Raw genomic sequence first — 13,457 nt, 5'->3', positions numbered from 1 at the left:
TAACCACTCTGCCTGCCTGCCTCATCACCCCTAACCACTCTGCCTTGGCCCCCACTCCGTGACTTCAACCAGAAGGATGTCCGGAATGACATCCGGAAGGTTGTTCGGCTGTCTGGTCTAATTAGCATATTACTCTTTTATTATTATAGATATATATATTTGATCTTGCTTCTTTTTCCTCTGGCTTTTCTGTGCTTTTGACAATCACCTTGTTTTCACCAATAGAGTCTGCTTGGGTATGTTATGCTGACTTCCCGTTTGCCACCTAGGTTTGATTCATAAGAAAACCACTCAATTCCTATATAAGGGTGCTCAAGTCTTTGGAGGCCAGGCTGAACAAGCTGGGGGAGTGTGTAAGAGCTTATTGGGAAGGCAAACTCTTAGGGCCTTCTGATAGGATTAGTGTTGGGTAAGCCTGTTTGGTGCTCCAAGACCCACACAGCTTCCCTCTGCCTAGAATTCATTCCGGAAATCCCCAAACTTTCCAGACATCTATGAAAATGTCAAGGCTTTGCAAACAAATCTGGTGAAGACTTTATGCATAAGTCAGGTATGGCCCAATTAAGGACAATAGTTTGAGCTCAGTTAACTTTCTGTTTATAAAAGAAAAAAAAATGTCTTGTGCATGGGTCCTTCTAGCAATCAGCTGTCAATCCTTAGGCTTCCTTTCTTTGGAAATGTGGAAACTGACATATGTTGTCCCTCATCTTGAATGGCAGCCATTTAGCCAGCAGACATTTGCATGGTCTTTGGAGAATTACAGTACATGTTAAGTATGCCCATATCTAATTTTTTCTTATGTACATACTTGCAGGCAGTGCTTTTTAGATCTTAAGATGAGGCTAACAGAAGAAAAAGAAACTGTTAGCACTCATTGAGGAGTAAAAGATTCAAAGGAATGCAAGGTTGACATCTATAATAATAAAAGCATAATGTGCTAATTAGACCAGATGTCCTTCCAGACCTCCTTCTGGGACAAAGCCAGGGCTGCAGCTGCGGGATCGAGGCAGCCGCTGGGGCTGTGAGAGAGGGATCCAGGTAGCCACGCAGCTGCGAAGGCCTACTCTTGCACGAATTTCATGCATTGGGCCTCCACTTAAGTAATAAGTAGGGTATGAGAAATGTAGTTAGTATACCCATCCCTCTATATACTATATACAATGTATATATTTTTCTTTCTCTGTTTCATTTTCTCTCTGTCTCTTTCTCTTCCCCTACTCCTATCACCCATTCTCTATCTATCCTCTCCAAACCATCATCAGTTCTATTTATTTTAAGAGTCTGCCAAATAACCTTCCACAACTTTTATTCTATACACAGACACACATATGCACATACAATCTAGTTAACTGTAAATGTTCCTTATTGGCGTGCAGCTTGATTTTCTTACTTAACAGATCTCAAACATTTCTAGTCTAGGTAAATGGAAGACATCTCTTCAATTCAGAGACTCTCAAACTTTAGCATGCAGCAGACTCACCTGGACAGTGATGGTGAACCTTTTGAGCTCGGCGTGTCAGCATTTTGAAAAACCCTAACTTAACTCTGGTGCCGTGTCACATATAGAAATGTTTTGATATTTGCAACCATAGTAAAACAAAGACTTATATTTTTGATATTTATTTTATATATTTAAATGCCACTTAACAAAGAACAATCAACCAAAAAAATGGTTCGCGTGTCACCTCTGACACGCGTGTCGTAGGGTCGCCATCACTGCACCTGGAGGACTTGTAAAAATACAGATTGTTGGGCCATGTCCCCCAGAATTGCCTACTTAGTAAATCTGAGGTGGGGTCTCAAGAATTTGCATTTCTAAACAAATTCCCAGGCAGTGAGGACACTGCTATTATAGGGACACATCTTAAGAAAAATTTCTCTAACTCATTTTGTTTGGCACCTACATAATCTAAGAGTAGAGTTGTAACACAAGTTTTTCAGCTATCCATTCCCCTGTTGGCAGACAGGCAATAATTCTTGCCTCTACGTTCAGTAGTGCAATAAAAGTTCTTATTTCACAATTTTCATGTACATGTGCTTTTATTTTGATAGGGCTGAGAACTTTTTGAAAATGTCTTCTGAGTTAGATGATGAGTCACAGGAGAAAATCAGTCCCATTGTTTTGTGGTCACACTTCAGCTAAATCTTATTTGCCAGACTTGGGTCCAAGCGATGCTGATTCTTCCCAGAAGTCAGTCCCCCGCAGAAGAATATTTTTTCACCTTTGAGGATAATCAAAGGAATGTGCCCTGAGCTCCTCTGGCAGTTCTGGGAGAGGAACTCCAGCTGAGAGTGTTGTCAGCAAGGTGAGGCTGGTTAACTTTTGTCCAGAGCCTTCCTGGGGATCTACTTTGCAAGAACATCGCCCAACAAAAGGCTTGGTAATGATTTTTTTTTTGTTATTTAAAAGTTAGTTGACTTATTTTATATTTGGAACTTACATACGTGCCTGGAGGCCAGCTTCTGAAATCTGTGGATTGCACACTGTTAATTGAATGCCTGATACATCCTAGATGCTTTAAAAACTGTATCTCATTGCCTGGGAGACAAGAATCTGAAATTAATTTTGTCTTCTTATTGAGGAAAATGAGTCTCAGGCTAGCACTTTTCTATGCCTGCACATGCTAGTATATGGCCAAGCTGAGATTTGAACTCAGTACTTTCTGGCTTCAAATTTATTTTTCGTTCTTTGAAACGTTATGCTGCTTCCTATTGGAGGGCTTGGGAGTTGCTAATGGAGTGTCTCTTCAGGCACTGGAGTTAGATCTGTTACAGGCAACACCAATTTCTCATTCAAATTTTGGGAATAATCATGAATGGATTAATCATTTGATTTTCCAGTTGATGCCAATTTCATCTAGGTACAATTGTCTCATTTTTCTCTCCACTTAAAAAAAAATTCATTGATTTTTTTTAAGAAAGAGAAAAATCAATTTGTTGTTCCACTTATTTATGCATTCATTCATTGCTTCTTGTATGTGCCCCTGACCGGGGATCGAACCTGCAACCCTGGTGTATAGGGATGACGCTGTGACCAACTGAGCTACTGGACCAGGAATTGACTTTCTTTTTCTTTTTCTTTTTTTTTCTTTTGATGAATAATGAGTTAAAGGGTCATCAGTTTTCGGACTTAAAAGTCACTATTAATTTTGAGAGCAGGTTTTCTGGTTGAAAAGACACCTAGACATGAGAGGCGAGCATCCAGGAATTAGAGTACATCCTCTGGATTTTATCCGCAGCAGTGTCTCTTCTGTATTGCATTCTTTCTTGTCATGGAGGCACAATTTTAACCTTTTATAAATTCCTCATCCTACCCTTTCCATAGTACTTTCCCTTTGATCTTTTATTGCTTATTTTCTGGTGAAGTGTTTGACCTCTGCTCTGAAATCATCACTCCATTTTCCCTTCCACTTAGCTGACACACTAATTATTCCCTATTCTATGGCTCCTGTTGCAGACCGTCTCGGGCTTTCTCATCTTTTATCTGGTTCTCTGTGAGCGGGTCCTGTAAAGTGATCCTTATGTAACGGTTTACGCCTCCTGCTTCTGACCCCTTTTCCAGTACCTTTTCATACCTCTGCTCACTAAGTACCCTCTGACACATCTCCTGCTCAATTCATCATCTCTCTAATGGTCCCTCAGCTTTGCTTTATCTTATGTTCCTTTTAAATCCATGTTTTCTTCACTTCTTTATTCAATAACACAGACATCTTAGCAGGGGAAAATAAAAATAAATCAACCCAGCCCCAGCTCTGAAGTTCTTTGTTCATTATTATAGGGCTTTGTGCATGCTGAGGTGTGGGCAATTTTTCAAGTAATTTAAAGGCCTAGATTAGTCAAGGTGAGGGTTGACTATCTCTTAGATGGGTTACAGAGCACAGGGAGGGAGCCATTAGGCTCAGGTTAAATCGCTTTTTCTCACCCCATATAGTTATTAGGAATGGTTTTCTTAGAACTTTTAGGTTTTTTTTCATGTTCAGGCTGTTCTTAGACCCAACAGCGCGCACATGTAGATACTCAGAACTTGGGATAATAAGAGGAATGAGTTCTGATTTCACTCCATGAAGTTTGTGGTGAAGCTTTCCTATGTGTTATTGAATTTAATTACATTAACAGTCCTGTGAAGTAGATATTAATATTCTAGCTTATAGGCAATAAACCATACTCAGAAAGAAGGAAAATAAACATTTATCATATATGCATATCATCATGCACACACACACACACACACACACACACACACGCACACACAATGTATGGGTCTGTGAGAGTATACATATACTTATTTTACTACATTTTAATTACTCGTCTAAAGGTCCTGCTCCCCTCGGGTGAGAGCTACTGAAAAGCAGAGGTTCTGAGTTATTCATATGACCTAGAGGGAAACATTCTGTGGCTTGTTTACTATTAAACCCTGATGCCTCCAATCAAATAGGCTCTCAATTCATATTGACTGGATGAATGAATCTTCTCAGCCGCAGCACCAGTCTCAGTGACTCGCATGATAGGCCCCATGGATATTAAATGAACATGTGCATTTTGTGGTGGACGAGTATGGTCTTAACACAGGTACTCTTGAATAATTGCCTAATATGAACTCTAATGATATGTATTGCATTTTCCAAACTTAATGACTGTTCAGCCCATGTTTATTGGTATAATTCCCTCCTAGGGCATCATCAAATATAGGACCAATGTAAATGGGGGACTGGATGACAAAGACGTAAGTGACTACAGATTGAAATTTGGCCTGTGTTTCCGGAAGCAGGGATCTCCTTAGGCAGCTTGAGAAGGCTTGAGGAAGGCTGAGAGAAAGGCTCCACCACTTCTTTCAGATCCTGATCCCACGCTTTCAGATTAGCTGAGACATGTAGGAGTCAAAACTGCCTTTCACCGAGGCCAGTTCTGAGAAGAAAAAGAAATTATTTTCCCCTCCCTCATTCCCATTCTCCAGGCCTCCCACCATTTTCCCTAACTTCTTTTTTTCCCTTTTTAATAGGGAATTAGAAAAGATGTTAAGCCAAAGAATTTCATTTTACAATTTAATTTTCATTTTTGATATATTTGGAATGCTACTTAGTTACATAAGCCCAAACCTTCACTCCGGTTTTCTTGAATGTTATATTTTGTTTCAATATGGAGAGGTGTGTTTTATTTTCTTTATTTAAGAATGAAGTGCCTTCCTTTTAATATGAAAAATTAATAATGTATCTGATGCGGTTATTTAGCTGTGCTTTACACCTGCAGCTACCTCCTCCACCTGTGTGTGTGTGTGTGTGTGTGTGTGTGTGTGTGTGTGTTTGTTTAACTTTGTTGCTCCTTCCTGCTCTTTTTCTCCAAAATTAGAAGAAAGCAACTTCTTCCTCCTTCCTCCTCGGGACTTGATATTTCTATTGTAATACTGATTTGAAAATCTCATCGGTATAAATTAATGGAAACCTGAATCCTGCGGTAGGGAGTTATTTAGTGTTTACTGAGGTGACTTAACAAAGAGCTTTCCATCCAAATAAGATACTCAGAGAAAAAGGGGAGACTCACTGGAACGAAATCATGCCTGTCCCCCAAGCAACACCAAGAACACAGATTGTCATTCTGGTTTTTGTTGTTGTTGTTTCTTTCTTCCTTAATTTTATGAATGAGAAGTAAGGAAATTGTGCACTCTATCTGCGATTCTAGAAAGTTATGGATGATATCTACCTGGCAAAGTCCGTTTCTTTTAACACATCAAGTAATTGAAAATGTACTAACAGAGCATCTTTTTAAAAAAATGGTAGAAACAGTATTTTTTTTTTTTTTTGCAAAAAGTAGAGGCCTTTTTCAAAGTAAGCATTCCTTTTTACAGTATTTGTTTTGTCCATATGTTTTTTCGGAAACTCTTTGACCTTCAGTGTTCAGATACAGATGGACAAGTGCATTTGATTGATACATGAAAAGTGCTCACAGTTCCCATAGCATTTGTCTGTGAGTGCAGCCAGAATGTCCTTTCTATTTGATGCTATCTTGCTTCAGTACCAGCAGGATTTCCATCAAAGAATTCAATGAAAATAAGATTATAAATTTGGGATTTCCCAAGGAAGGACATGCTTTAGACAAGAAGGGGAAGGTTGCAGTTGGCACAATGGAAATATTACATCTCTTTCCTCCTAATAAATCATCAGCAAATATATTTTAAGTAGGTGATATGCATGGGGCTGCACCCCATGATGTAATTAATAGCTCCAAGTCAGTGTGATGGGAAATTCTAGGTCTCATAAAATATCAGAGTAGCTAAGGAGCTTCACCTGTGATCAGGCATTTCATGAGTGCTCATTACATGATCACTAATGCCCTCAAATACCCTAACACACCCACAAATCTTCCAGGAGAGATAAATGTTACAAAGAGGGTGTAAGTCCCAGAAAGTGGTAGAGCTGTTATTAAACTTAACTAATTTACTTCATATGCCATATACTTTCCCACTCTAAAGCTCTCTATTATCATGCACAAGGACATACTAAACCAGAGGAGGAGGAAGAGGAAGAGGAGGAGGAGGAAGGAAAGGAAGGAAGGAAGGAAGGAAGGAAGGAAGGAAGGAAGGAAGGAAAGGAGTATATGCACAAACTGGTGAAAATTAAGTGAGGTGTCTAGGCTGTCTGACAGTATTGAGTCAATGTGCTATATAGTTCTGTAAGATGCCACCACTGGAGGAAGCTGAGTGACAGGCACATAAGAGTTATCTGTACTACTTTTGGAACTTCTGTGAGTCTATGATTAGTTCAAAATAAAAAGTTTTTGTTTTTTCTAAATCCGCCTTCCCTTTGATAATCTAGGACACTCTTTTTGTGATCCATTGCTTCTAAGAAATCTGAGTTTCCTGACACCTAGAGGTTGAAACTACAATGTAATGCTGACTTGCCCCCCCCCTTTTTTTTAAGACAAACAGATAAACATACTAGAATATTTTCATAATCAAAGAAGTGCTAGATTTCCATGGTAAGATGTATACTTTTCCTAATTATTACTTCCTAATTACTTTTACATAATTCAGTGTCCATGGATCCTGTGGCCTATTTTCTTGAATATCCCCCAGTAGATATAATTTTAAACTTTGAAGATAGGTCTGACTTTTGGAAAAGCCAATAGTTATCAGGGGCAAAGCCTTGTGAATAAAAGAAAATATACCAAATGGAAGCTAGTTTTGCTTTTTTTAAAAATATAGTTTTATTGATTTCAGAAAGGAATGGAGCAGGAGAGAAAGATAGAAACATCAATGATGAGAGTGAGTCATCGATCACCTGACTCCTGCACACTCCATCTAACCTGCAACCCGGGCATGTGCCCTAACTGGGAATCAAACCATGACCTTCTGGTTCACAGGTGGATGCTCAACCACTGAGCCAGGCCAGCTGGGCAAAGCTAGTTTTTATATAGCATTCAAATTTGGGCTTCATTTGACAACAAAGCAACAGCAGCCAAAACCATGTTAAATGCAGTATTATTCACACTTGTAAACATGACCATGGCCTTATGTAACCTAAACATGGAGGCTATGGAGATGGATTTTACTTCTTCATGTGCCATTTTGAGACCAGAACCCACCTCTGTAGACTCAAGGGTTCAATAGCATGTCAAGATGATGAGTTTCAAGTGCTTAGCACAGGGCCTGATGTGTAATAAGTAATCAGCAGCTTCAATTATAATGGGGATGATGATAATTATAATGATGAATTTTGCCCTTAGACAAATGACTTCCTTTCTCTGAGCCTTTTTTGTCATCCACAAAACACAGGGATTGAACAAAATGAGAGCTCAATTTTCTACCTCTGTCCTTCAGTGACTTGGTGACTCGTACTCGGGGGCAGGTGGCAGGAGGCAGGGCATGGGTGCAGAAGGGGCAGGTGGGCCACGCAGATGTGTTGTGCCTGGGTGGTGTGAAGGCTGAAAGGAGTTCTATACAGGCAGAGTTTCCATCCTCCCCTCTGTTTCTCTCAGAGCAAGACCTTCTCCTTTCTTTTCTTTAGAATCTGTGGTTTTGATCATTTTGCTAACATTTGCAGGCTTCACTGACATATATTCTGTCTCAGAAATACTGTAGAAAAAAAATCCAACGAGTTCATTATGTGCCTGAACAGCCAAAACCACAAGAATTGATAATCATTTGATAATAGACTTGTGTTTCCCAGTGGGACTGCTAGAACATCATGGTTCTGACAGGACAGTGGCTGCTGACTATCTTGCTTGAAAGATAGACAGACTTTTCCATCTGGAAGAAGTTCAGGTATGGGAGAGTTCATTGCGTTTGGTTGGTGGTATCTGACACTACACCACCAGTTGGAAAATATCTGGGAAGAACTGGATGCTGGTTGTTTCCTTGGTGAACATTGAAAGATGGATAAGCCCCAAACTAATAGGAATTTGACATTTTGGTGCCTCTGCGATGTGTCATATAGTGAGAATAGTCAAGTTTAATGGACTCTCCCATCTCTGAACTTCCCCCCTGAGATGGAATAATCTGGCTTTCAAGCAAGACTCGTGGTAGTCCTGTGTTTCACTGCAGAGTTTGGCATGTCTGCTGGTGTGGCTTGGGGCATGGGCATAGACAGGCTTGTACATCATTGGAGGTAAGCTCAGGCACAGGGGTGGATGTAGGGTGGTGAGGAAGTGGGAGGTGAGCAAGGGGCCCCGGATGTTGACTGGTGGGGAGCTTCTAAGCAAAAGAGACATGTTTTCACTAACTTCTCTACATATCCCAGTGCCTTATTTTTGGCTTCAAAATATCGTTTCATTATATTGTTAGCAATGGCAAATATAACCCTTAGACAAGGATAATAACACCTCTCTCCTGAGTTGTGTTAGGAGAATCCACTATGACCCTCGGTCCGGCCAGCAGTCCCCTTCCCACAGGTTGAGGGGTCAGTGTAATCAAGGGGGCATGCTCATCCAAAGCTAACACCCCCCTGGCCTTTAGACCACCCAGAAACCCCTGCCAAAGCCCAGACCCAAATCTAGGATGTGCCTGGACCACTTTCCTAATCCATTCTCTTGAGGACGGATTGAGTTGCTGGTGTGCACACCTCTAGGCAAGGGATGGCTGGGCAGAGCTGTTTTAAAAAGGGTTTAAGATGCCCCCTTATCTTATGGGGTGGAGCTGAGGGTAGAGAAGAAAGAAAATGGCTAGACCAAGATTTTTGGGCACGGACCAGCTGTTTCTGTCTTTCTAGAACTCCAAGGAGTCAAAGGATTCCAAATTTAAATTCTAAATTTGGAGTCTTGTTCCAGATCCCAAACTGTTCTGAGTAGTTCTGGGGAAAGTGACAGTGTCCTCTGATCCCAGTTCCCCTCCTGCCCAGGGTTTCCAGTGGTCACATGAAGACTACACTTGCCAATGAGGTCAGGTGGAAGGGCACTTATCACTGTTGGCTCATTGACCAACCATTGATTGAACACCCATTCTGTACCAGGTTCCCTAGTGGAAACTGGGGAGACACTGACCAAGACAGACATGCTCCCTTCCTACCTTACAGAACATGGTTGATAGAGAAAAATATACAAGTGAACAGACAAATTAATTTCCCATCGTGATAAAATCACGAAACAAGCAGATTGACTGCAGAGGCAGAGAAGAAATGGGAGAGGAATTCATTTGAGATGAGCTGTTCAAGTTGAGTCTCTCTGAACAAGTGACATTTCAGCAGAGCCCTGAAGCAAGAGGAGCCAGCCGTGCCCCAGTGGAGAGGGGAGAAGGGCTCCAGCCAGGAGGAGCACATGGAAAGGCTGTGAGGCAGGAAAGAACTTGGACTGATGTTCATGTTCAGATTGTAAAGGAAATTACAAGTAGCTATGGTAAGGGGTTTGCATTTTATCCTCATTGCAATGGGAACTTGGAAGTCTTAAGCAAAATATGATTTACATGTTTTGAAGATTATTCTGATTTTTATGTGGAAAATGCTCAAAAGAGTGGAAGCAGGAAGACTAATCAGGGAAAGGCATTCTCATAGGCAAACCACCTCTAAGTGGAGACTGGTCTGGAGGGAGATCGGGAGAAAGGATGCCAAGTTGCTCTCTCATGAACCCTACAGTGCATTCCACCTGAACTAATTCTCATGGGAAGAGGCGATCTCTGCACCCACAGGCTGGAGCTGAGGAAGCAACCTCTACTCCCATTCTCTGAACTCTTACTTCTAAATTCCACGAAAAGATGTTTTCCCACAACTTTAGTTTCGGTTGTAATTCAATAGAATAAAGCTTGATTCTATTAGATGCCAGATTTTCCTGTACAGCCATGGAGAAAGAATTCTCGCATCTCGTGGAGGAGGAAGGAGCTGTGCCATGGGGTGGAATGTCCAAGAGGAGGCTGGGACCCAAGACGGCCCAGTTTTTCCAGGTCTGACTAAGGAGAAGAGGGATGGAACCCAGGGCAGGGTTAGTCAAGCAGAAGCCAAAATGAAACAATTGTGGGCCCAGTGGGAAGAGGATTAGCTGACACATTCTCCTTCTGGGGCAGGCAGATTATCACTGATTTATTATTATTATAATTTTCTAATGAACAGGCTTCCAGTTATTGCCATTACACAAGCGATTGGGCTAGGATTGGGCCTATCCTATCTTCTTTAATATGTCAGTAAAAAATGTATTAAACACCTACTAGATGCCCACTCCTCTCCGGGCACCACACAGTCACCAATAAATTGGTATTTGTAAATTCTGCTTATAATTTACAGAGAGTTTAAGTACTTAGTACTCTTTGAGAATAAGTAAAGATGGGAAGCAACTGAGCACTTATCTGTATGTGAGAGAGGCTGTGCTGCTCAGAGTAGGGATATTCGCCATAGACTGTCATAATGACCCAAGGCTCCTCAAGTGTCAGGCTCCCGAGTTATTGAGCTGGGAGCCAGAACATTCCACGTGGTGAGAACAGAGCCACAGAAGAGAGGTCGGGCTCTGGTGCCCCTGCTGCTGGCACATTGCTGGGTGAGTTACAAAACATAATACACAGAGCTAATATTTGTAAGAAGTGAATATCCACGGAAGGGCTTTCTCCAAAATGTTGATTGTCTTTGGCTGTTTAGAAAATAGGTCATTCCTCATTTTTTTCTACATTTCCTAAAATGAAGATATATGACCTACGTACATGCTTTACAAAATATGAGCACTTCATCAATTCATGTTGAGATGAATGTCTGGACATTTTGAAGAGGTTATAAATGTTGCACCCGGCTCTCCAGTGAAAATTTACTTAGCTTTACTTTGTAATGGATTTATGAGGACAAAGGATTATATTTTGATGTGGGGGGTGAGGGAGGGATTTCTCTACTTTTAGTAGGTGAAGTCAATTACGGGAAATCAAGGAGGTAATACATATTATGGTTATAGAGGTTTGGGTATAAAAATCTGTTTGCCAGTTGTTTCTGGAAGTTGACGCCAGGCCTACACATGACCAAGGTTACTCAGAGTCTGTTTAAACTTTTCCTAAACCTTCTCAATGTCCATTTTTGCACCCAACAACAGAAAAATGTTTAGAAACATGACCATGGGTACTTGAAAATTCTATGTGATCAAAACAATTTCTAAATCAAAGGTCAGATGCTGTAGGGAAGGGCCACTAAGTCTTCTAATCTGGAAGTCCCTGACTGGTGGCTCACAGATGCAGGTTTAAGTTTTTATTTGTGTTTGTGTAGTTTCTGGCCACTGTAGATTTTTTTAGAAAATGAGCTAACATTAAAAATCAAGAGATTATATATACACATTTGAATCCTTATATTTTTTAAAATATATTTTATTAATTTTTTACAGAGAGGAAGGGAGAAGGATAGTTAGAAACATCGATGAGAGAGCAACATCGATCAGCTGCCTCCTGCACACCTCCTCCTGGGGATGTGCCCGCAATCAAGGTACATGCCTTTGACCGGAATCGAACCTGGGACTCTTCAGTCCACAGGCCAATGCTCTATCCACTGAGCCAAACTGGTTAGGGCAAATCCTTATATTTTTTTAAAAAAACAGATGTTCTACCTTACCTGGCTCACATTCCTACATGACCATGCTCAGCTCTACTGCAGGCACGGCTTGACTCTTTGGATGATCTATGGTCCCCACAACTCCCTCTGGCTTCCCAATTCTGAGGCCGATGACAGTTGGCATTTGCCAAAACATTTGTTTAAAACATCAGAGTCCCACTTATCTATGTTTTTATCAGCAGTAAAAAATAAAATGGTATACCAGAAGGCCCACATATATCAAGATAAAAATGAGAAAGAGCACATTTCTTTGTGGAAATGAAGAATATTCAAACAACATGCAGACATCTAAGTGGCATGGTTTGCTTCTGTTGGCATTTAAGTTCTTGACTTATGCCCTAAGCCTTAAGATTGTCCTCAAGGGGCTAGAGTGCTGACAAAGAAGACCTTAAGGAGAGAATAAGGGTAGATGTTCCACATTCAAAGCATACTTCTCCATTAGAAGACCATCCTCACCTCCAACAGACATTATTCTGTTTCCAAAACAACAAAGGAGCTGTAAACAAGAGTTGGACAATTTCTGGCTTGAAATGCTAAGAGGTAAAGCTTGGAATTGCCTACTGATTCTGACCTAGCTTATATTGTACCTACATTTTCCAACACACACTACACTACTTCCTTCCAATGTTCATTATAAAGCCAGTAAAAGACAAAGTCCTTATATCATCTAGGCAATATCTAAATGGAAAACCAAAGGGCCTTCCCCAGAGCTCTTTTATGAAATTTCCCGAGGAGCCATGAAATCCCTGTTATTAGGGTGAATATCAACGGAAGACAGGCTGGTTAGATAGCTACTTGGAAGTAGCATCAGGAAATTAAATTTGCAAAACAGGAGTAAAACTATGGGAGAATTTTTATACACAGGGACAAAAGCAAGGAAATTGAATATTGAGTTTTTTTGTAGCATTCTTCCCCGGTAATGTAGCATTGAAAAACCACACAGCTTGTCATTTATCAGAAGGTCAGACCTAAGATAACAGCACTATGTTCACTCTAAAGGCCAAAAACCAGAAAATCATCTGATGGGCCCAGATCTCAGAGATATAGAAGCCTAAGCAAATCAGGTATCTCTGAGTTAGATATTTTTCTGTCAGCATGTTGACAAACCCCTCCCCCATTTTTAGGGATCATGCTCTCAGTTTTATATTATGTGAAGTTACTATGGAATATTGGCACCCTTTTCTAAGCAACTATGATCAGTGTTTTCTTAAATACATTAATGATTTTATTCACAAGGTCTTTGGTGTTAATAATAAATATGCATGCCAGTGAATGGAATGGCCAATAGTTTCCCTCCACTGGAAAGTATAAATTATATAAGTGCATTGTGAGCTCACAAAAATTGGAGCATATCCGAAAAATTCTTTTTCCATTTCTTTTCTTTTTTCCAATGGTAATATCTGTTGATTTATGTAATATATATGTGCTGGCAGCTGTAGGCTTAATGAAGAAGTGGAGGGG

At 40.5% G+C, this 13,457-nt stretch overlaps 1 protein-coding gene across 2 annotated transcripts in view; it reads left to right on the top strand.

Moving 5' to 3' along the window:
* Positions 1-13,457, top strand: part of CTNNA2 (catenin (cadherin-associated protein), alpha 2) — a 1,155,525-nt gene that overhangs the window by 966,182 nt on the left and 175,886 nt on the right. The gene's annotated exons all lie outside the window — the stretch shown is intronic.

Source organism: Myotis brandtii, unplaced genomic scaffold (genome assembly GCF_000412655.1).
Source record: "Myotis brandtii unplaced genomic scaffold, ASM41265v1 scaffold850, whole genome shotgun sequence".
Taxonomy (NCBI): Eukaryota; Metazoa; Chordata; class Mammalia; order Chiroptera; family Vespertilionidae; genus Myotis; species Myotis brandtii.
Note: the sequence above shows the minus strand (reverse complement) of the source record. Positions and strands in the feature narration are given on the sequence as shown.